The sequence below is a fragment of the Pleurodeles waltl genome, chromosome 8 (genome assembly GCF_031143425.1).
Source record: "Pleurodeles waltl isolate 20211129_DDA chromosome 8, aPleWal1.hap1.20221129, whole genome shotgun sequence".
Lineage (NCBI taxonomy): Eukaryota > Metazoa > Chordata > Amphibia > Caudata > Salamandridae > Pleurodeles > Pleurodeles waltl.
Window position 1 is genome coordinate 1,373,109,428 of NC_090447.1, and position 22,392 is coordinate 1,373,131,819.

Below are 22,392 nucleotides of genomic sequence, written 5' to 3' on the forward strand. Positions count from 1 at the left end.
CCTGACCATCATCACACATCTTTTCTAACCCTGCCACTTGTCCATACAAAGGAACTCTATTCATTTCCTCTAAACATACTGCAGGACACTTCACATGGTAAAGCCTCCTAACTAGAGTCCGCTTTTGTGACTGATGTACAGCTAACATTCTAAAATGATGAAAGTTGCTTTGGCAAACTTTCTTCGATAAACAACCTTGTAGATTTGTATATTTTTTACTTTGCATGGATCTAACCTTAGCAAAAGTACAATTTTCTATTTAACACTTATGCATGGAATCTTTTGGAAAACATTTCTGAGTATATCAATTGATTCCTGTCCAACAGTGCAAATATGCTACAAATCCACTTTTACACTGGGGCCCTTGTACATCTTCCCTGAACCTCTTCCGCTATGACTTGTTCTACATTTCTAGGTACCATTGCCTCTTTCTCAATGGGACAACCCTCTTTTATCTCATAACAGCATCCAGATTTGTCAACTGCATGAACTAGTCTGTTCTTTTGCAAGTAGCTTTCTTCATATGAGAAAGGGTCAGTATTAGAAGTATGTATCCATTCCCCACTAAAAACTTTGCAAAACCTGGTTCTGTTTATAATTTTTTTCTTGAGAAGTTTTTCCTTATACCAATACTATTTTATCTAGTGTTTTCATTCTATTCAAAATCAAGAAAAGTAGCTTCCTCTTCAGAGAAAATAGCTTATCAACTATACTCTCAACGTATTCTATTTGTCTGAAATCTTCTCTCCTTCTTTTATACATCTTCATACTTCTGATTCGATTCTTGATTACTCTACTATGGAACATTTGGATTCGTATTTCCTTGAAATGGTGCTGTCTTCTAGTTTAGCTCTGTGGTTCACTGTAGGTTTTTTAAACTTTTAATATCAAGTAGTTTTACTCCTTTCTTAGTCGATGTCAAACTTCGTTTCTCTTCTACTTCATTCTGCTGACTCTCAAGTTGACCAGGTTTTTGTTTTCTTTCCAGCAGCTAGTTTTTCTTTCTGTACTTTTTTTTCCATTTTGCCCCTTTTGTTTTTCAGTTCTGAAGAGGTAGTATTGTTGTCTCTGTTTCTTTCTTCTCAGAGTTTTTAATGGCATGGTAACTGCCTGCTCTTAGAAGAAATTACTACCTTAAAATAAAGGAAATAAATAGTATTTCAATTATATATCTAGAGTAATATTAATCTATTAATTATTAACTTTACATTTTTATCTGTTACTCCTGAGAGCTACATTTAAGAGAGCAACTTCAGTAATGCAGTAATGTATCACAGAGGGCATCAATGGGCCATGCTTAATAGGATACCCACAACATATCACAGAGGACACATATGTACACTTAAACAAGACATTCATAGTTTAGAAAAGGTTTCTTTTGGGGCTAATTTTAGTCAGTAGAGAGAAAGCACAAAGAAACTGTACACTAAAAGGCCTCATCCATGATTGAAGCAGTATTTCTCTGAATATGTGAGTAGATCGTATGAATACTTGTCTATAGTATGAAGTGAATACAGCTGTCCAGCTCTAGTAGAACTATAGATATTTTAGTGTATCACCTGATATGTGGCAGACCTTTTGACTCTGTTAATCTCTGCTTAAGTGACTGGTCATATATCCATTTGTACCTCAGGTGATATATTTCCACTTAAATGCAAAGTGAGAATTCAGAAAGGTGTATCACAGGTGACTTTCAGTGACCAGTGACAAATGACAGACAACGACTAGACTAATAGGCCTCATACATGATTAAAGCAGTATTTGTGTGCATACCTGAGTAGTTCATGGTAATACTTGGCAATATTTCTAAGTGAATGCAGGTGTTTAGGTTTACTAGTGCTATTAAATATTTTAGTGCATATGCCAGAATATGACTGTGTCTGTTATCACCAGTATGACTCTCTAAATCTCTACTTGAGTGTACATCACTACCTCTGTTAGAGAATACAGGACTTTGTGAGTGTGTCTCCAACTGCCGTTTATATTGCTACATATCTAAATGGTTTCTGAGTACGCACCTAAATGCAGAACTATCTCTGTTTCTGTTTTACTACCAGAGTCACAGCATGTATGTTTTGGAAACATGAATGTCATGTTCTTAGTGATTGGGATAGTGTATGTAGTGCTTGCTTTGGTGTGTGAAAGTGCTCAATTAACCTTGTAAAACTTAAATGTATGTTTCTAAATCACTGAAGCACAATGCACTATCCTTCATGGCACACCTACAGTATATTACAGACACAATATAATTCCACTCAAATGTGAGTTTGAGAGTTTAGAAAGAGCTTTTACATGCCAATTTTAGTCACCAGTGACAAATGACAGACAGAGACTAGACTAAAAGTCCTCATCCATAATTGAAGCAGCATTTTTCTTCTGCATACCTGAGTAGATCATGTGAGTATTTGGCTATATTTGTGAGTGAATGCAGGTATCTACCTCGAGTAGCGGTATGACATATTTTAGTACATCTGTCTCTGGTACTACAGAACATACAGGCTTCAATGTGAAAACAGCACTTCCAGTCACTGAAACAGAGGCGGGACAAGTGGAAGGCTCCCACAGGAACCGAAAGCTCAGAAAGCAGAGCTGAAGTGGAAACTAGGGGGATGAGTGAGCTAACAAACAAGAGGCAATTGAGAAAGTGGCAGTGTCTGTGGCAATCTAACCCAGTTTAGTTGCAATAAGAAAGCTGCCACAAGCTGCATCCACATACAAGCTGTAGCTGGGTTTGCTTTCACGGCTCCTGTAGCCTTAACGCAGACCAAGTCGTTGAGCTAGAGAGGGGCATGATCGGCAACTTAGCAGCGATGGTGAGGAGTTTCATCAGGAGACACGGAGGGGGATACTAAGGGAGAGACTGAGGGGGCATTATGAACATGGCAGTAAACACCATTCCCCGACGCAGCGAAACTGAACATAATCCCGCCATTGGCTGTGAACAGAAACCCGCCATTTAGAGATGCAAAAAACAGATTCCGACAAAAATTTCCCAGCCACCAGTCACCGCCAGGGCCTTGTCGGCAAAAATGCTGGACATCCCACCCCGCCACCGCCGAGCACACAAATTCCTCGCCCTCCAAATAATGAAGCACAAATCACTGTGTCAGTGAAAGTCGAATGACCATTGGCGGTACAGACTGCCACACCCAGCAATGGGACCCATCAGTAAGAATTGCACACATAGACAAGTTTGAAACGCATACATCTGACACACATCCACAACACCATAAAACACTCACAGACACACCCCACAATCCTTTGCATTGCCAATAAGATAACTGAGATTGAGAACTCCACAAGCAGACACTGAATGCCACAACACATGAATCACACACCCAACCACACAACAGCACCTTCACCTGGATCCACACAACACATCACTCACAACACACACCATGGCACCCCCCCCAAGCACCCACACTTCACAGAAAGGGAGCTAAGGCCATGGTGGATGAGATACTCAAGGTTGAGCCCCAATTTTTTGGGGCCGAGGTCCAGCACATACTCATCAGCAGGAAGATGCAGTTATGGCAGACCATTGTCAACAAGGTCAACGCAGTGGGAACCCATCCACGCACGAGGGGCAACATCCGCAAGAGATGTAAGAACCTGCGCTGGAAGGTGAGGTGCATTGCATCCCGGCACAACATTGCAGTCCAGAAGACTGGGGGAGGACCTCCACCAATACCACCCAACCACACTGACTGGGAGGAAAACGTACTGGCCATCCTGCACCCTGAGGGCCTCACTTGACTCACTGGTTGAATAGACTTGATTAAGTCGTATACAATTACCCCATATCCATCACACCAGTAATGCATGCACCACCCCACCCCTCCAACAGCCACCAGGACCACTACCTCACCCAGGCTACAATCACAACATCCAGTCACCCTTCATGCCCACAAATCCAACAACAGGCCCATATTCCTCTCCCTGTGCACAGCCACCTACACCTGCAAGGAATCACAATGGCACTACACCACCCACAATGCACCTCCACATCCCAGGCAAAATGCAATGGCAACCTCACAAAGTCACCCTGCATGGCCCAACAGTGGAAAACCTGCACAAAATAGCCCAGCCCTGTGAACCCCATCCGATTTTGCAATTTTAATAGACATGTCTATTCCCCCAAACAGGCACCACCACCCATACCACCCTGACGGACAGACAAGGAGTGGCAGTGCCCCACATGGAGACAGAGGCACCAACCAGCACACTTGAGAGGTAACCCTGGACAGTGAGGAATACCCTGGCCCCTCACACAGTACTGGACTGTAACCATCCAGCAGCTCCACCCAGGACACCACTACACCCCTACCACCCAGCCACCAACATCAGCCCAGGGCAACCTGCCCCACACCTGTGAATCCAGGCCACAGACTGGTGTAACACAAGGACAGAGGCCACAGTCACCACCTACCAACAGGCAGGAAGGCGATGGCCCCAGTACAAGTGGTACAGCCAGACCTGTGCAGGGGACACAGGCACAGGGGGCTCAGCCCCATGGGAGGGCATCAGTGGCCCAGGGTGGAGGCCACAGGATGGATGCTGCAGCCCAGGACGTGATCTCTGAGGTCCTGGGAGCATACCGCCATACCCAGGACAGAATGGGCCAGATTGTGGCCACCCTGGAGCAGAGCCAAAGGCTGCAGATAGCCCGACACCAAGAGACCATGGAGCAGTGGAAACTGCTCAATACCACCATGGCTGCCATAGCAGGTGCGCTGCTGCACTGTGTCACAACCCAGCCTGATGCCCCCACAGACCAGGAAGCCCCTACTACAGACCAAGATACAGACCAGCCAGCAACATCAGCAGCAGCAACTGGACTTGTGCCACCATCTGAGGACACACAGGAGACCAGCACCGCAACCCCAACACCATGCACCCAAATGGTCCCTCAGGCCCAGTTATGGCACTGGAACACCTGCACAGACCAAAGCCCCCTCTAAGAAGTGACTCTGACAAGAACTGTCCCCCAAAGTGTGCCACTCAACCACTATCCCCACTGTGCAATAGCAACCCCAAAACTTGTAAATATCCGATGGACACATTACCACTGCCAACAATCGCTGAGATCATGTAGCCAATATGGACATCCACCAATAGCCCACTCCAATCACTGTAAAGAGCACCATGGTATCCCTGACACCAAATAAAATGCCTGTTAACCAATGTTAAGGTCCCCAGTCAGTATGTTGGATCAAATGGAAATGTGCATGCAAATGTAATTGAAATCATTTATTCAGATCTTTATTGGAGAAATGGCACCCCACACATAACATGGGGTGATGCTAAAAGAAATGTCTAACAAGTTGTCCATCATTTCACATGTCCCATGCAAACCTGGTCACAGTGACAATGTCTATAGACCGAACACCCCCATAGAGGATTAGGCATACCAACAGTATGCAGCACAGACAACAACAGCATTAAGCAGTACCTCCGAGTTACTGGAAGTACAGTTGGATCAGTTGATTCCTGGAGTGTACATCTTCCCCCTCCTCATCAACACCATCACTCTCATCCCCTCTCAGAGGAAGCTGGTCTGGATATACAGCAGCCTCCTCTTCCAAGAGGGGAATAGATTTCCTTACAACCACATTGTGCAGCATGCAGGAGGCTACCACTATTCTACACACCTTCTCAGGCTCAACGGCCAGGGATCCTCAGAGATATGGAGGCAATGGAATCTAGCCTTCAGGAGTCCTATAGTACGCGCTATCACCCTCCTAGTACGTCCATGGACCTCATTGTAATTCCTCTCTGCATCTGTCCTAGGATTCCTCACTGGTGTCAGGAGCCAATGCATGTTTGGGTAGCCAGAATCACCTGCAAAAGTGGGCAAAACAGGACTATCACTGACAACCCTCAGTTGCAGACAGCCTGGCTGTCAGCTATGTGCCAAAAAGTGTCAGACACACTTACCTATGATCCATCTTTTGTCCCCTTGTAGTTGTTCCATCATGTGTGGCACACTGCTGTTCCTCAGCACACAAATCATGGACTGATCCAGGGAACATGGCATTTACGTGTGAGATGTACTGGTCTGGAGCACACACCAATTGAATGTTCATGGAGTGAACGTTCTTCCTGTTTCTGTACACCTGTTCACTTACTATTGGGGGAATAGGAGCTATGTGGGATCCACCTATGGCACCTATCATATGGGGAATGTTGGCAAAGGCATAAAAGTCTGACTTGATGGCAGGGAGTTCAGCACTTTGGGGGAAACCTCACATAAGACTGCAGGCGTTGTACAAATGCATTCAGGAATGTAGACAGTATGAGGCTAAACATTGGCTGTGAAAAACCTGCACTCATGCCCACAGTCACCTGGAAAGAGCCAGTGGCCAGGAAATGTAGCGCGGAGAGCACTTGCACTTCAGTAGGGATGGCATGCTGATTCCGATTAGCCAGTCTCAGTGCTGGATCCAGTAATGCACAAAGGTCATAAATAGTAGCACGGTTTGGTCTGTAATTGATAATGATGTGACGCTCTGAACTGGGTCCCCAAATCAAGAAGTGGGCTGTACACCGATGGGGCCCTCCCTCGCCACTTGGGTCTGTACCTAGGAGGAGTAGAGGACACAGGTGAGGAACACACATTCATCTGCCCAACATAATGATTATTCAGCACTGCTGGCAGACAAGACGATGACACATATGCATAGTAGAATGTTAAACTCGAATGACATGTCCTCAATGATACATCTGGACTGTAGAGGTGAGTAAATGTATGTTTGTTTATGCGTATGGGGGCTGGGGACAATAGGGCCTGCATGGAGCAAATGAGAAATTAATAACTGCGTAGTAATAGCCAAAATGTCTTCCCCCTGTAGTCCAGATATGTTGTAGTGGAAGTGACCTCATACCGCTAGCGGTTGTCGTAATGGCATACGGCGGTGTTCACCGCCGTGCGACCATTTATTGGTTAACATGGTTGTCAAGGGGGAATATGAGCCTATCATGGTCGCCGCCGTCCGTGATGGTGCACACTGCCGTGGAGAGTATGTCATCTCATCACCCCAACTTCACTTGACTCCCGGATTACGTGCATGCAGGTACTCCACTGAGGAGTGTGCTGCAGTGTCCTGACTCTGGTCCTGGAAATGTCACACGTGACAGGGGAAAGGGCCCCGGCCTTTACCACCGAGGAACTGGACAAGCTGGTGGATGGGGTCCTACCCCTGTATGCAAAGCTCTATGGTCGACCAGAGGTACAGGTGAGTAGGTGGATTGGGGGGCATGGATGTGTGTAATGGTGGTCTGTGTTACTTTTTCTGTGTGTCCCATCAGAAGAAGGGACTCTGGCAGGCCATCGCCAGGGAGGTGCTGACTCTGGGGTTAACAACCGGCAGAGCTCCCACTGCAGGAAGCGGTGGGAAGACCTGTGGCGCTGGGCGAGGAAGACCTGCGAGTCCCAGCTGGGGAAGTTCTCCCAACGAGGAAGGGGTGCCATTCAGGCACTAACCCCCCTAATGCTCTGCATTCTGGCAGTGGCGTATCCAGACCAGGAAGGGCGCTTGAAGGCTGCACAGCAGACACAAGGGGGTGAGTACAAAAACCATTGTATGCCTCCTTGATGGATGTGTGAGTGTGCTGTAGTATATATGCTGTCTAGTGGCAGGGACTCTGACTGATGTCATTTTACATAATGGCCCCCATGGGAAGTTAGGTTGTAAGGGACAGGTCTGCAGTACTTCAGGTCCTTCTGTGATGTTTGGAAATGTCTGTAAAGCAGGGTTGTGGCCACTAGTCAGGACCATAGCCATGTGTATAGCAGTAGGTGCTGCATGGTGGAATATGTGCAGGGTGGGAATATGTGTGAACCAGTTATGAACCTCCATTCAGCTATTTTCAAGTGTCTCCCCTGTTGTGTCTCCCTATCCCTGTTCTCTTGTGTTGTCAGTGTACATCAGCAACATCTGGTGAGGGAGCAGTGGCACAGGCGAGTGGGGATGCAGTGGCCCATGGTTCCACGGAGGCAGAGTCGAGCAACGTCAAGGGGACCAGCGGGTTGGAGGCAACTGCCACTGGAGGTAGTGACTCTGATACCTCCTCCGATGGGAACTCTCTGGTGGGCCCACCCATTCTGTGTCATCTTCCACCACCCCATACCATCACAGCCCTCCCATTTACTCCCCACCCAGTTGCCTGTGCTCACTCACCCAGAAGGGTTGTAGTCTCCTTCACCCCAGGCACTACATCCCCTGACCCAGTCATCCCTGCTGCCTCACAGAGGAGGCTATTAACCTCCTTAGGACCATCTCTGTAGGGCAGACAACCATTGTCAATGCCATCCAGGGGCTAACTGCCGTGGTGCAGCAGACCAATGCATACCTGGATGGCATTCACGGTGCCGTGTCTGGCCTACAGAGATCTTTTCAGGCTCTGGCCTCCTCTTTGACGGCAGCCAGTGTCCCTGGTCATTCCGTCCCCCATTTAACCACCTCTACCCCTTCCAGCACCCCACTCCATTCACCTGTCCCAAGCACACATTCTGGCAGCCATACACACACACAAGAAGCACACTGAAAAACACAAGCACCACATTTCCCACCACAGACATACACACAGCCAACATACAAAGGCACACACACCTGCATCCACTTCCCCCAGTGTTTCCACCTCTTCCGCCTCTCTGTCTGTCACCTCTACTTGCACACTCACAATCAATGCACCCTCATTCACTGTTGCTGACCCATTCTGACAGTCACCACAATATCAGACATCCATTCATGCACCCCAGACACCAGACCTGCACTCACCACGACTTTGGTTGACACATGCAGCACACTCACCAAACTTGCAGACACACAGACAACATACATTTACACTGGCAGCCTGTCTTGTCCCACTGTGTCCACCCTCCTCCTCCCAAGACACTCAAACGTTCCAAGACATCCACCCAATACACATCCACCACACCTCGCATACTGTACAGTTACCTGCATCCACGTCACGCACACCTACACCTGTCACAACCACTCCCTCTACCTCCACTCCCACATCTTCCTCCAGGTCCACCCCGACTACCCCTAAAAAACCTTTCATATCCCGTGTTGACCTATTCAAACCCACTGGCCCACCCAGTCTCGTCCCTAAACATGCCCACATCCTTGCCCTGTCCACTTGTCCCACATCACAGCCCGCCCCTGTCTGCCCTTCCCATTCCGGTGCTACCACCTCTGTGAGCAAGAGACCCAGTGCTGTCCCAGGTACATCTGCCGCACCCCAGTCCAAGGCTGCTCCACCAGCTTCAAAGGCCAGACCCAAGCCTTCTCCACCTCTCAAACATAAACCCAAGTCCCCCCCCCACAGTCGTAAGTCACCAACCACAACAACCCCCTGCCCATGTTCCCTGAGGTGCCTGGATGCCCCATTGTTGCCCCTTTAAGGTGGAGTATCATTTGCACTTGTGGGAGTCAAGTTGGGGCCATTTGGGCCCATCGCACTTTAGACTATAGACTGGCCATTGGCCTTCCGTTGAACTTCTGTTGCTCCTGGAGCTTAAATAAAGTTTGTGCGGCCAGTGTTGGTTTTGGCACACTCTGGATCTGTGGTTCATCATTTCTTTGTGAGGGGGTGTTGTGCACATGTGTGTACTATGGGCAGGTTGTCTTGGCCTTGTGTCGAGTAAGTGTCTCTTGTTCAGGTCTGTTTGGCCTGTGCTGCTGTGAGGGGTTGTGGGTGCGTGGCGGGGTGGGTGGAGTCGGTTGGTATGTAACTGTGCCCTTTCTTCCCTTGTTTAGTAGCTTGCGGTACTTACAGTCGTCGTCTTCGTCGGCAGTCTCGGTCGTGGAGGTATATGGCAAGGAGCAGGACTGGCATGATTTGCAACTCTCTATCCATGTCTGCTTCGGCATGTTGTGTGAGCCTCCCATGAGTGATTTGTTTTATTTGCTTAATTTCCGCATGGCTTTGCGTGGTGGTGGTTCCCGCCCCAGAACTGACGGAGGTCTAGTGCTTCGTTATTCGATGGGCGGTTAGGGCCTTTCCGTCTGCCTGTGGGGGGCCTCTGCCATTGTTGTTGGCACTCCTCTGCTGGTGGTGAGTGGTTTTCAGGCTGCCTGTTTTTCATGTGCTTCATAATTTGGCGGGTCAGACCGCCTGACTGTTGGCAGTAGTTACCGCCACCGCTGGCGGTGCGGTCTTTACCGCTGTGTTCATAATCAGGGCCTGAGAGGCAGAAGACAAGAGACTCTGCAAAGCCTGCTGTTGGTAAGGCTGACAAAACTACTGGTGATCTGGTAAACTCTTGTTGTGGCGGCAAGGTTTGGCCCCTGCCTTACAGAATTGAAGCTCAAAAGAGTCTTGCTGGAGCTTTGTAGTCCAAACAGAGGATCCCGCTTGCCACATAGCTACAGCACTCCTCCATCCCACCTCCAGCACAGCTCAATCCTTCAACATTGGAGAAAACAGGGCTGGTTGCAGGGGCCCCTTAAATTTTTGTCCCCATTTTTCATGTTTTGCTGGTGTTTTCCTGACTCTGATGGTGCCCTGGGTACTGCTAACCAGTCCCAGGGCCTGTGCTCCGTATAAAATAAGTATGCAAATTAGGCTAATTATAATTGGCTATGTCAATCTACCTATAAGCCTCTAATATATGGTAAGGCATGTAGGTTTAGGGACCCCAGCATAGGTGGTGCATCCATAGGTGCACTGCTGAGGTGCCCATGGTCATTTTTGGCTGCTTTTAAACTAAAGTTATATGAAAATTCGACTTTGGAATTAAAAATACTTCCAAAGTCTTAAACTACCTTATTTTTACATACACCTCACCCCCAGGGTGTGCCCTATGAGCCCCTAGGATTGGGTATAAGCAGGGACCTTATATACATAGTTTAATAAGCCCTGGTCAGGTAAAACAGCTACAGTTGTTTCCCCTCATTGTAGTGTATGGCCTCCATAGCCTAGAATTGGGAGACTTTATTTTACTTTAGAAAGTCCCCTTAAGTGTCAGATACCTCATGTTTGGTATCAAATTAATTATTATAATAAATTCCACAGTTTACAATTGTTGGAATTAATATAACTTGTTCAGGTAAAGAGTTAAACTCTACCTAAGAAGTTGACAAATTCAGGCCTGTAGTGCCATTCTCTGATTGGCCAGTCTCTGGTAGTCTGGCCAGGCTGCCTTGATGAGGTGTGAAGTGGGCTGTGCTGAACAAAAAGGATGTGCCTGGGGGAGGAGAACTACCTCAGCAGATGGGGAAGCAGGAAGGGGAAGGGCTGCCAAACTGGTCTTCAAAGGCAGGTAAGGGCATTTGAAGCAACTCAGCACCTCCCTCACATCCTGCAACCACAGACAATTAGGTGCCCTTGTCATTAGATTAGGAGAGGGCAGTAGAGGGGTGTGTTTAGGATGTTTAGCCACACCAGTGGGTGGGCTTAGCCAGATGTAACCTCCAAAAATCAGATTCAGCCATGATGGATGTTTGAGGAATGTTGCTCCCTGGGATTGATTTTTGCCACACTTCATAGGAAGTGGTCATCACAGGGGGAAGGACCCTGCACCTGATTGGAGAACCAGGACCCCTTGTTTTTCACCCAGGAGCAAGGATAAAACTGGAAGACCTGCACCCACACCTCAGATCCTACCAGATCTCTTCAAGGAAGAACTACAGGAGGAGAAGGACTGCCCTGCTGGACCCCTGACCTGCACCTGGACACTGCACTCTGGAGGACTGCACTATCTGAATACACGGGGTTTACCACAAGAAGGGCTTTGCCTGGCTTCAACTGGTTCAAGGAGGGACTACCTGTTTGCCACAGGTGAACAATTGCTAACCTGAGTCCACTGCACCACCTCCTGAAGAAACTTTGGAGAACTTTTAGAAAAAAGCTCCATAAAGGAACCGACCCGCCGTGGCAACTCTAGCCGGCTTGCCTCAACCGCATCCCGGCCTGACTTGCTGATTCGTCCCGGTGAAGAAAATCTCAGAAAAAGTAACTTAGTCAGAATGTAGAAAGTTGACAGGAACACCCAGACAGTGTATCCGAAGAGGGCTCCAGGGACGTCAGATCAAGATTCAGGTATGCTCCGTTCGAAGGATTTTCAGCTTGAAAAATCATCTAAGTCCAAAGGTAGAAATCCCCACTGAGGGCTCCCACAGCGCGTATCCGAGGAAGAGTTCCAGGAGGTCAGATTGGACTGGCGACTTGGTCCCTCTGAAGAAAATCTTCAAGAAAATGACTAAGGCCCTCATTCCAACCCTGGCAGTCGGTGTTAAAGCGGCGGTAAAACCGCAAACAGGCTGGCAAAAAAAAAATGGGATTACAACCGCGGCGGAAACCGCCAACATAGACAGCCACTTTAACACTCCAACCGCCACGGTGGTAGAAACAAACAGCGCAGCGGTCACCGCAAACAGACAGGCGGAAGACAAAGTACCGCCGACCCTATTAAAAGAGGCCTATCCACCACCTTTTCCGGGGCAGGAACCAACGTGATGAAAAGCACGACGGAAACAGTACACAGAAGGGAAAACACTCACCTCATGACACCCAACGAGGAACCAGGATGCCATGGAGCCCGAACTACACATACTGCCCATGTTGGTTTACCTCCTCTTCTATGAGGAGTACGAACGTCGGCAGCGGCGACCACGGTGAGTACTGCACCTACAACAGAGGGGAGGGGGGAGGAAACAGAGTGACACACACACGCAACACCCCCACCCTCGCCACCACAAACAACAACAGACACACAAATACATGCAGCAACATTACATATACACCTCCCCACCCCTGGAAGAACGCAAGGACAAAAAAGAATGATTGTAAACATTGTAATCAAGAAAGATCACGTATTCAAGATTCAAATTCAGTATATTCAAATATGTACACCAACTACACAAGTCCGGATAGTGTAAGAATCATTGTCCATGGACCACTGGGCCCAAAATGCATGGGCGAGGCCCACACATGATAACTGACTCGAATAGGAGAGAACACCGCTGGGGCATCAAATCGAAAATATACAGGCACCTCAGGAGGAGGGAGAGGGGTACCTCAGCCTGATGAACGCACAATGCCACTGCTGCACGAGGGGGCTCCATGCCCATTGATGTATCCTTGGGAGTGCAAAGCCACAGTCTCACAAGTCTTTCCAGTGGGTGGTTTGCTCACTGCTTTATCCTGGGGAGTGCAAAGCCACAGTCTCACAAGTCTTTCCAGTGGGTGGGTTGCCTACTGCTTTATCCTGGGGAGTGCAAAGCCACAGTCTCTCAAGTGGATGTCATTCTCCACTGGTTCTGGAGGGGGCCTGGTGCCCAGAGTGCTTCATCCTGCCAAGGACTGAGGTAGTGGATGTCATTCTCCACTGGTTCTGGAGGGGGCCTGGTGCCCAGAGTGCTTGTTTCTGGAGGGGGGCTGGTGCCCAGAGTGCTTCATCCTGCAAAGGACTGAGGTAGTGGATGTCATTTTCCACTGGTTCTTGAGGGGGCACGGTGCCCAGAGTGCTTCATCCTGCCAAGTACTAAGGTAGTGGATGTCATTCTCCACTGGTTCTGGAGGGGGCCTTATGCCCAGAGAGCTTCATCCTGCAAGGACAGAGGTAGTGGATGTATCTCTCCACTGGTTCTGGAGGGGACCTGGTGCCCAGAGTGCTTCATCCTGCCAAGGACTGAGGTAGTGGATGTATCTCTCCACTTGTTCTGGAGGGAGCCTGGTGCCCAGAGTGCTCCACGTGCAGTGTGGCTGGTACAATTCCCTCACCTGGGTGTGCGTGAAACGAGATTGGCGAGGTTCAGGTACCATGATACGCCATGGAGGCAGTGACATACCTCACACTGCTGCAGCTGCACCTTTCACCTGCAGGTGCAAACAGTGATGGATGTCATGCCTCGTGGAAGCTGCCCAGGGTCCTGGAACTCTCCACCAGCCTCAGACGACTGACCACTGGGGATGGTAGCCATGTCAGTGGTGGTGCCTATGTCTGAGGATGCTGCCGGGCCGGTGGCAGCGCTTGCGTTGGTGTCTGTTTTGGCGGTGCTTGTGGCGGTGTCTGTTGCGGCGGTACCTGCGGCGGTGCTTTTGGCAGTGCTGGCGGCGGTGCATGGGTCAGCACCTCCAGAGGGACACAGCAGGATGTTTCCTGCAGCCTCAGACGGCTTTATTGCTGGGTTCTGTCGCTGAGGCTGTGGACATGCAGGGGGCGGTGCAGGTGAGGGTGAAGGTGGAGGTTGTGGTGGCAGGGCAGCTAGCGGTGTTCGCCACTGTTCAGGTTGGCGTGGTCATGGACAGAAAGTGTGACACTGGTCCCTCAGTCGGTGCCACCATGCCCTCTCCTGACCTGCTCTTGAGCTTTTGTCCCTTCCCCAGCTTTGATGGAGCTGCAGTTGTCTTGCCACTATCCCCTTTGGTTTTTGCTGAGCCCTTGGTGGCCGGCACTTTCAGCTTCTCCCTCCGGGATGTGGGCAGCCCTGGTGGGTGGCGCACTCCATGACCTCGCAGTTGCTGGCACCACTGTGCCTGGGGATTTGGTGGCTGAGGTGCTGGGCTGGGACCTGGAAATTCTGGCCCTTGGGGAAGGACGGGGGGGTGTAGGGAAGAGGTCAGTGTTAGCCAGGAAGAGTTTCTTAGACACACTGGGATGGGAAGATGGAGGGGGTTTGGGAGTGGAGGTAGAGGTAGTGGTTGTAGGAAGTGTACGTCTGCTGAATTTGGGTGAAGATGCATGGGTCAGCGGCTGTTGTGAGGTGGATGGCTGTTGGGTGGGTGTGTGCCTGCGTTTGTGTACTTTGGGAGGAGGGCTCACTGACGCACTGGGAGAGGACACTGGGGTGTGCATGGTTGTGGGGGTGGTCATTGCTCGTGAGCGGTGTGTGGTGATGGGCATGCTGGTGATGGAGGCAGTGGCGGAGGAAGTAGTGCATGCAGGTGTGAGTGGAGAGAAGACTGGGAGGGTGGAGGAGAACGTGGAGGAGGGGGACACAGTGGAGGCTGTGGATGTTGCTGTGTCTGCATGGGGATGGTGCTTGTGTGAGTGCCTGTGGGATGTGTGGTGCTTATGTTTGCCTGAGCCACTCTTGTGTGTTGGTGAGTGTGCATGCTGGTCTGATGGTGTGCTTGGGATAGGCAGAGGTACAGGGGATTGGGTCTGGGTGGAGGAAGTTGAAGGGGGGAGGCTGGACACAGGGACAATGGCTGCCATCAGTACTGAGGCCAGAGCCTGAAATGCTCTCTGTTGGGCTGCCTGCCCAGAATGAATGCCCTCCAGGTATGCATTTATTTGTTGCAAATGCCTCTCGACACCCTGGATAGCATTCACAATGGTAGATTGCCCAACAGTGATGGATCTCAGGAGGTCAATAGCCTCCTCACTGAGGGCAGCAGGGCTGACTGGGGCAGGGCCTGAGGTGCCTGAGGTGCCTGGGGCGAAGGAGATGCACACCCTCCTGGGTGAGCGGACACGGGACACACGCAGAGGGGCTGCTTGGAGAGTGATGCTGGTAGGGGGTTGACGGTTGTACCTTTTGATGCAGTGGGCACAGAGGTGCCCGCCACCGCAAGGGAGCTCCCATCAGAGGAGGAGTCGCTGTCACTTCTGTCTGCTCCTGTCCCCGCCGTGGAGCTCACCTAGCCCTCAGTCTCACTGGTGGCTTCAGACTCCATTGTTTCGCCCTCCAGGGCCAAGTGGGTTGCAGCTACCTCCTGCTCCGGTGCCAATGCTCCTCCGCCTGATGATGCTATTGCACACAAGAACAGGGAGACCACAAAAAGGGGAGGGAAAGACAGAAGAAAGACATGTTCAGGGCATGCAACACCACTACCGTTGGCAGACACAACACACATGGAGCAGCCCTCTGCACAGCGCCATGCACTAATAGCTCCTAGACATTTCAGCTGACCATGGGGTACGAGGCCTAAGACCAATTGCTGCACACCTCACGGGAGCCTGACTAGATGTAGATGGCTCTTACCACTGGTGGATTTGGGATGCCACATAGCCTGCCTCACAAGGGACCTTGCCTACCAAGTTCACCCTGGCCTAGGGAAACCCACTGCCCACCTCTCCCACCCAGACACCTCGTAATGCGTGCAGAGTCAGCTGAATGAGAGTCTACTCACCCCCTTGTGGCTGCTGTGATGCCCTCAAGCACCCATCCTACTCCAGATCCGCTACCGCCAGGATCCGGAACATCAGTGGGGTCATGGTGCAACGGGCACCCCTCCTACGTTGGCAGGCCATCCCCAGCTGGGCCTCCGCCGTCTTCTTGCTCCAGCGTCGCAGGTCCTCCCATCTTTTATGGCAGTGGGTGCTCTGTCTGTGGTAGACCCCCAGGGTCCGGACATCCTTGACGATGGCACGCCAAATATCCTTCTTCTGGTGGGCGCTGACCCAGAGGAATGGTACAGGGGGAAAAGGAAATTACTTACCTGTCCGGACCATCATACTCATTGGCCCCCAGTTCCCACCCTTGCCCTGACCCACATACACTCCCCACCCGCACATGCAGGTCTCAGCCCCCCCCCCCATTTATCTTCCATCCACACCACTCAAAACAGGCATTGCCCATGCAGAATGCTCACAGTGTACTCAGTTATTTGTCTGGAGGACCGTACAGTTGTGTGTACTGGGGGAGGACCCCATCCACTAGTTTCTCCAACTCCTCTGAAGTGAAGACAGGGGCCCTTTCCCCAGACACTGTAGCCATTGTCGCTTCCAGACTGAGGTCACAGCAGCACTTACAGTGTAGGTCCTCTCCTGTTGAAGGTCAGATATCAAGTGAGTGAACAGACAGAAAATGACGGTCACGTCTGCAGCAGTGCGTACCGTCACCGCCGGCATACATCGTTATTGGCTCCTGGGACCCATAGGGCCCAATGTTAACCAATGCTGAATTGCGCTGCGGTCTTCGACGGTGTAGAACGCCAGCGCAGTTACCCCATATCCCCTTGTCCCACCTTACAGGTCAGGCAGCCGCCATTTCAGGAGGCCACATGGGATGGATGTAAACTGCGTCACACCTATCTAGGCCGGGAATATAGACAGAAACCGGTATATTGCGGATTAATTACGCTTCTGAAAATTAAACATTGTGATACCTCAGTGTTGGATGACTCTCTGCTCGCTGTTCTCCTCCATAGGACACGTCCGCTGGGGCAGGTGATGAGATAGCGGCATCCTCCGGTGTACAGACCCCTGGTGGACCTGTCGACAATGGAAGAGAGACACATCCTAGTCACATATAGACTTGATCGTGCAACAATCCAGGAACTGTGTGCCCAGTTGGAGCCGAACCTGATGTCAGCTATCCGCCATCCCACAGGAATCCACCCTCTAGTGCAGGTCCTGTCTGTACTCCATTTCATGGCCAGTGGGTCTTTTCAAACAACAGTGGCCATGGCATCGGGGATGTCCCAGCCAATGTTCTCTAACCTGTTGTCCAGAGTGTTATCCTCCCTGCTGAAACACATGCGCAGCTACATCGTTTTCCCTCAGGTAGAGGATTTGCCCACAGTGAAAGGTGACTTCTATGCCCTGGGACATATCCCCAACATCATTGGTGCCATTGATGGGACACATGTGGCATTTGTCCCCCACCCCGCAGAAATGAACAGGTATACAGAAACCGGAAGAGCTACCATTCGATGAATGTGCAGATTGTGTTTTTGGCAGATCAGTACATCTCCCATGTCAATGCCAAGTATCCTGGCTCTGTACATGACGCTTACATTTTGAGGAATAGCAGCATCCCTTATGTGATGGGCCAACTCCAGAGGCACCGTGTGTGGCTAATAGGTGAGGTCAAGGTCCCGATACAGTGTGAATAGGAGTCTGGGTATGAGGTTGTCCCTAAGTGTTAGTGTGTGTCTAACAGTTGTCCCTCGACATTTGCAGGTGACTCTGGTTACCCCAACCTGTCATGGCTACTGACCCCATTGAGGAATCCCAGGACAAGGGCAGGGGAACACTACAATGAGGCACCTGGGCGAACTAGGAGAGTGATCGACTGCACCTTCGGCCTCCTGAAGGCCAGATTCCGGTGCCTTCATCTGACAGGTGGATCCCTCTACTACTCACCGAAGAAGGTGTGCCAGATAATCGTGGCCTGCTGTATGCTGTACAACCTGGCTTTGTGACGCCAGGTGCCTTTTCTGCAGGAGGATTGGCCAGATGGTGGTCTTGTGGCAGCTGTGGAGCCTGTGGACAGTGAAGAAGAGGAAGGAGAAGAAGAGGATATCGACAACCGAAACAACATCATCAGGCAATACTTCCAGTGAGACACAGGTAAGAAGATGCCACTGCGTCCCACATCTCATTCTATTGTTGGAACTAGCATAAGTGTATCATTTTTAATCAAGTGTATTGACCCTGACTTGTCACTTTGACTTTCCATTTCACAGATTTGGGTCCCACTTTGTGCCCTCTGCTATGTTTACTGCTGGCCTACACCTGTGTTACATTGGTATGTGAACAAGTTTATTGACATTGCTATTTTCCATAGTTATTGCAATTACACATTTGTGAAAGCACAGACTGACTCCAGATTGTTTTGTGATTGAACTGTGCAAATAAGTGGAGGGGGTTGTAAAATGGGCTGGGGTGATGGTGGAGGAATGTCTATGGCAGAGTCTAGTCTATTGTCCAGAGGGGCATAGGAAGTGGTGCAATGGATGTTGAAGGATGGACAGGATGACATAGTGGGACAGAAGGGTGACGTTCAGGGGGGTCTCATTTCCTGGCAGGGGTCTTGGCAATGTTCTCTGTCTTGTTCCTGGATCTCAGGGACTGTTTGCGGGGTGGTTCTCCATCTGCAGAGGGTGGGGTGCTGGGGTCCTGTTGTTCCTGTGGCGGTGCCTCCTGTCCACTAGCGCCGGCAGAGGTGGAGGGCTGTTCATCGTCCAGACTAGTGTCAGGGGCCCCTTGTGCCACTGTGTCCCTCCTGGTGTTGGCGAGGTCTGCCAGCACCCCTGCAATGGTGACCAGGGTGGTGTTAATGGACTTTAAGTCCTCCCCGATCCCAAGGTAGTGTTCCTCCTGCAGCTGCTGGGTCTCCTGAAACTTGGCCAGTACCGTTGCCATCGTCTCCTGGGAATGATGGTAAGCTCCCATGATGTTGGAGAGTGCCTCGTGGCGAGTGGGTTCCCTGGGCCTGTCCTCCCCCTGTCGCACAGCAGTCCTCCCAGTTTCCCTGTTATCCTGTGTCTCTGTCCACTGAACCGTGTGCCCACTGCCACTGCCCCAAGGTCCCTGATTTTCTTGGGTTGGTGGGTTTGCCTGGGTTCCCTGTAGTGGTGGACACACTGCTGATTGACGTGTCCTGGGGACAGAGGGATGGGCCCGCTGGGTGGGTGCTGTGCTGGTGTTTCCTGAGGGGGGAGGCTCTGTGGTGGCTTGTGACAGTGTCAGGGAAACCCACTGTCCCGATGGGCCGGGCTGGTCATCTTGATCCAGTTGTGCAGAGCTGCTGTCATAACTGTGGGCCTCTTCTGTGTGGGGACTGAATATGTCTGGCACCTCCTGTCCAGTGATGTTGGGTAGGGGTCCTGTTGGGGTGTAAATGCATAATTATTGTATCTGTATGTGCCATTGTGTGCAATGGGTGGTTGACCCTCTACTCCAGTGCTTGCATTATTGGCTTCGTCCTTGTGTGATTGGTGATTTTGTGGCATGAGTGAGTCTCTGTAGTGGACATGCTTTGGTGATGGGTGTCCATGCATTGGTGTCACATGCAGGGCTTGGTTTTTGGATGTGTGGGTTGTGTTGGTGGGGTATCTGTGGGTTGTTGGGGTGATGGGTGGGAAGGTAAGGGTGGGAGTATGTGATGGCATGCAGGTAGGGTGGGAAGGATATAGTAGTAAAGATTTGCCTTACCAGACTCCAGTCCTCCTGCTACCCCTGCAAGGCCTTCAGGATGCAGTATAGCCAAGACTTGCTCCTCCCATATTGTTAGTTGTGGGGGAGGAGGTGGGGGTCCACCGCCAGTCCTCTGTACAGCAATCTGGTGTCTGGAGACCACGGAACACACCTTCCCCCGTAGGTCGTTCCACCTCTTTCTGATGTCATCCTGTGTTCTTGGGTTCTGTCCCACTGCGTTGACCCTGTCGATGATTCTGCGCCATAGCTCCATCTTCCTTGCAATGGAGGTTTGCTGCACCTGTGATCCAAATATCTGTGGCTCTACCCGGACGATTTCCTCCACCATGACCCTGAGCTCCTCCTCAGGGAAACTGGGGTGTCGTTGAGGTGCCATGATGTGGCGTGGTTGATGTGTGAGGTGGTGTCTGTTGTGATGTTTGAGGGGGTGTGTTGGTGTGTGTTGTTTGAGGTGCGTGGATGTTATGTAAGTGATGGTGTTGTGTGTCTGTGGATGCTGGTGTTGTTTTTGGTAGAGTCTCTCTGTGGCCTGCTTTCAAAATGTTGGTAGTAAGGGTTTGTGGGTGATGTGGGGGTGTGTTTTATATTGGATTGGGTGTGTGGGTGTGGTGTGTGTATGTGTATCAGGTGTGTGTATTTCGAATTGTCCAATGTGGTTGTGTTTTGTTAGTGTATGTGTATTTTGAGCGTGGCGGTGTGTACACCAATGGATTACCGCGGTTGAAAGACCGCAGCGTTGATTCGTGGGTCGTGATAGTGTGGGTGTATTCCTGTTGGCGTGACAGTGTTGGTTTTGTTATTGCCAGTTTATCACTCACCTTTGGTGTGGCGGACTTGTGTTGGTGTCTGTATTGTGTCGGATTCTGGGCTGTGGGTTGTAATACCTGTAGCGGATTCCGCGGTCACAGGGGTATGTTGGTTGTCTTCTGCATGGCGGTAAGCAGGATTTACCTCCAGGGTTGTAATGAGGGCCAAAGTCTGATGGTCTGAAGGTAAACTTTTGACGAAGGCCAACCGCTTGCTGTAGCCGAGCAGGGCTCCATCACGGTCTGCCCTCAACTTTGACTTTGCCCCGGTCGAGGTGCGACCAGATGACTAGATTGCCGCTATTCATTCTGTGCTCTAGAAATCAGTTATTCTTTAAAAATTCTTATCTACTGTTCCGCTTATCCGATGTTTACCATTTTGGTATCATTTTAAAGATACAAATATAGTCTATTTTGTATAGATTGGAGTTTAATTTTTATTATGTTTTGTGTTTTACTTATTAACTGTTTTATGATTTTTAAATGCTTTACACATTTGCCTCATAAGTTAAGCCTTGTCGCTTGTTGCCAAGCTAACAAGGGTTAATCTGGGTTCAATTTATTGAGACCTAACTGGACCTAAGTGGAGGTTAGTGACAAATTGCTAAGTGTAGGTACTTACCTTCCCTTACCAATAATCCATTTTCCAACAACAGGATAGTCCAGTACAGTTCTGGAATGCAGATTAAGTTGGCCCCAGTTGTGTGGAAGGACTGGGGTTTATGGGTCCTGTGAAACATGTAGGGGACCAGTAGGGGTGCACGCTGAGTGGGATCAGTCTGATGAACAATATTTCTAGTCTAAAACACCATAACCAAAGTAAACCAGATTGATTTCTCTTCGTCACTTTTTGTTAACTCACCATAAGAAGGGTAAAGGAGGGCAGGCATAAGGGTATGCCTGAAATTAGGTCACCTATAGGAAGGTTGAACCCTGCAACTGTGAAGCGGCCCAGCTACGTCTAGGTGCAGCTTGCAGACAGGTGCGCTCCCCTCCCTTCATGCTCCACACCTGAGGAGTCCCCATCAGGCCACCCATAATTAATTATCTGAAACCAAAGACAAGATGGAGATAGGGAATTCCAGGAAGACCTTGCAGAAGTTGCATCCCTTGGAAACTCCTGAAAATGAGATCTAAGAAATCTTGCCAGCCAGTAACTAATAAGTTACATGAGCGACCACTTCCCAAGAACTGAAACACATCCAACAAACATGTAAAAGCTGCTGATGGCAGCTTGGTGGAGATTGCTTTGTTAAGTAGTTCACTTTTGAATTCTTTAAAATCAATACTCTCCTTCTTGAAGGAGCCGGTGTTGGCAATATATTCTCCACTGGCCAACGCTTCTGGCTTGCCATGCCGGATCACTCCCTTCAAAATGAACAGTAATTCAGCGATAAGGACTTTTAGTCAACCAGCGCAACCAGCATTAATAAGCAGGAATTTACCCTTGGTAACATCACAGTTAACATTGCAGAAAGATCTTCTTCTAGGAATATCAGCACAAATTGCAAGCCTTTCAAGAACCCTCTGGAAGTTGTGGCTCAAATTCATAGACCTCCTCTATTGTTGAATGAATACATAGCCACCTCGCTCTCAGAGTTTGTCCTGACTCTGAAGCCATAAAAAAGCAATCCCTGCCAGTGCTTAGTATTATGCACAAAACTCATATGGATGGATCATGGTCCTGTTCATTCTCGATCTCAAGCAATGCTGACTTAAGGCAGGCCTTGGAAGTTTAAACAACAA